At 43.2% G+C, this 2,257-nt stretch overlaps 1 protein-coding gene and 1 long non-coding RNA gene across 2 annotated transcripts in view; one reads left to right on the forward strand and one right to left on the reverse strand.

Annotated features, from left to right (window-relative positions):
• The window catches only part of LOC108446916, a 5,761-nt gene extending 3,675 nt beyond the window's left edge, over positions 1-2,086 (forward strand). The window contains exon 3 of the long non-coding RNA XR_001862254.1: positions 789-2,086. This is a non-coding gene — a long non-coding RNA (uncharacterized LOC108446916). The remainder of the gene's footprint in view (positions 1-788) is intronic.
• The window catches only part of TMCO4 (transmembrane and coiled-coil domains 4), a 46,553-nt gene that overhangs the window by 43,171 nt on the left and 1,125 nt on the right, over positions 1-2,257 (reverse strand). The window lies entirely within an intron of this gene.

Below are 2,257 nucleotides of genomic sequence, written 5' to 3' on the forward strand. Positions count from 1 at the left end.
GCTGTATGCCTGATTGATTAGTGAGAGCCTTAAGCGAGTCATGCTCTTACAATACGATGTTTTTATGACACGGGGACCTGAGTTAATGATTGACTTCCCAGCCAAGACAGTTTACAACCACTGATCATATCAGTGAGCAATTCCTGTCCGGAAGTAGACTCCATGGCATTAACAGACTGCTCTGACAGCCAGACACTACTGTTATTATTAAATTAGAACTCTCTTAGTTGAAAGCAGTTTCATTGTTCTCTAAACAGTGCTTTGCTGGACAGTGACAGGCTTGGGGAAATTACCTGTTACTAACATTGGTGTGCTGAATGCAGTGCTTTGATTAAAGCATAAGTATCACCAGTTTTGAGCTCTCTGGGTAGGAAGTTTGCTCTTGGTTTAGAAATAACTACCCTACAGCACCAAGAGAAGAATGAGATTGAAATTATTAATTTGACTGTTGAATGCCCAATTGTTATTAACTCTTTTATCCCAGGGTATCTCTTTTTTTATCCTGTGATAACTCTTTTATCCTGTTTTAGTCATCAGAAGGCTTCTAGCACAAACTGAAGCATGACTGAGGCTCACACAGAGTCTCACAGAGTCCATGAGAAAGATCTGGAAACCAAGACTAGTGTCCTAGATGGTGGGACCATCTTCTTTCCTGTAGTGTTCACCAAACACCTCATGCACTTGGAAATGCCCTTCCTGAGTGGTTTTGTGAATATTCATCTTGTCTGAAAAAAATGCCTGAACAAAATCCCTCAGTCTCTAATTTCTTTCTGCCTTTTTAATTTGAGGAGTAAAATACAGATGGTTTCTCAGCAAGAATCTTATAGAAGGAAGGAATGAAAGAAGGAAGGGAAGGATCACTAATCCCAAAAAGCCAGATGAGGTCAGTGTTACCAGCAGAAGCCACACAGCACCATGCTGGTAGCCTCAAGTGCACCTGAATGCTCAAACCATCTGCGCCCCATGTCCCAACCCCTCCCTCCCAGAGAGAAGCAGCAGAAAGAAATGAAACAACTGCAGCTGAGGAGGGCGAGGAGTTCAGGAAGGCTCTAATCTCATGAACTCGCTGGAGGGGGGAATGGGGTGAGAAGAGCTTGTTCTTACTTGCTGAGAAATAGGTTTGTCATAAGCAAACTTCGTCAAAGTGCCTGAGCACTGCTGTGTTTCTGCTGATGTGGCATGTAGTGGTTCTTGATGGACTTTTGGATGACCCCAAATTTTAGGAGCCTGGGTATCTCTCAGTTGCATAAGTTGGTATCAAAGTGCAAGAATGTCTGGAAGTAGGCTGGTGAATGGCAAGACTCACCTTTCAAAAGAGAATTTTCTTTTGCATTTCACATGACTCTTTGTCAGCAAGTTCATGCTGTTAAAAAGATCTGGGAAAGTGGAAAACAGACTTGCCACTATTAGAATAGTTTAGAAGCTTCAAATTTGCTGTGTCAGTTCCCATGTCCAAAATGGAAATGTCTTAAAATTTCTTGATTCTTAATTATTAGAAGAATATAAAAACACCTTGCATGTGTTGCATATTGGAAGTTGGAACAGACACCAAGAGGGACAACTACATGCCTAAACATGAAAAGTTTAAACTAGTTGGGATGAATCTGTGCTCCATGTCCGTCTGCTCTGTGTTCTGTCAGTGGGTAGGGGTGACTTCTCTGTGTCTTTTGTCTTTTGTGCTGGAAGGCTCCGCTTTGTCTCTGGTGTCACGTGTGATGCTCCCTGGCTGGCATGTGCCGTGTGCTTATCTGAATTGCCCACAGCTCGTTAATGCTCCTCGGGCTAATTACTGCCTCATTAATCACTTGCAATCCGTTTATGTACTCACGCTGTTTTCCTGCTTTTAGTGTGTTTGCATTAGAAAATGTGTTTCTATGAAATGCCGTGTATGGAATGGTTTATAGCAGGAAATAGATATAAAAGAGCAGTTCTGTCGTTCCGAGTAAAATCCTCACGTGCCAGAGACCAAACATCCCAGAAGATACTGGGGATACTCCTGTGAGCTTCTCCCTGTGCTGAGCTGTGCTTCAGGCTGTCCTGACTCTGGACCAGAGGAACATAAAAATAATATACAACTTAAAAACCATCGTGATGTGAAGCCTCTCATTGTATTCCCGGGACTGTTTTGTTGTCTGGATGTGCCTTCTGAACTAGGAATTAGAAATTCATAGAATCCCAGATTGGTTTGGGTTGGGAGGGACCTTAGACCCACCCCCTGCCATGGGCAGGGACACCTTCCACTGTACCACCCGCTCCC

The sequence above is a fragment of the Corvus brachyrhynchos genome, unplaced genomic scaffold (assembly GCF_000691975.1).
Source record: "Corvus brachyrhynchos isolate BGI_N302 unplaced genomic scaffold, ASM69197v1 scaffold525, whole genome shotgun sequence".
Taxonomy (NCBI): domain Eukaryota; kingdom Metazoa; phylum Chordata; class Aves; order Passeriformes; family Corvidae; genus Corvus; species Corvus brachyrhynchos.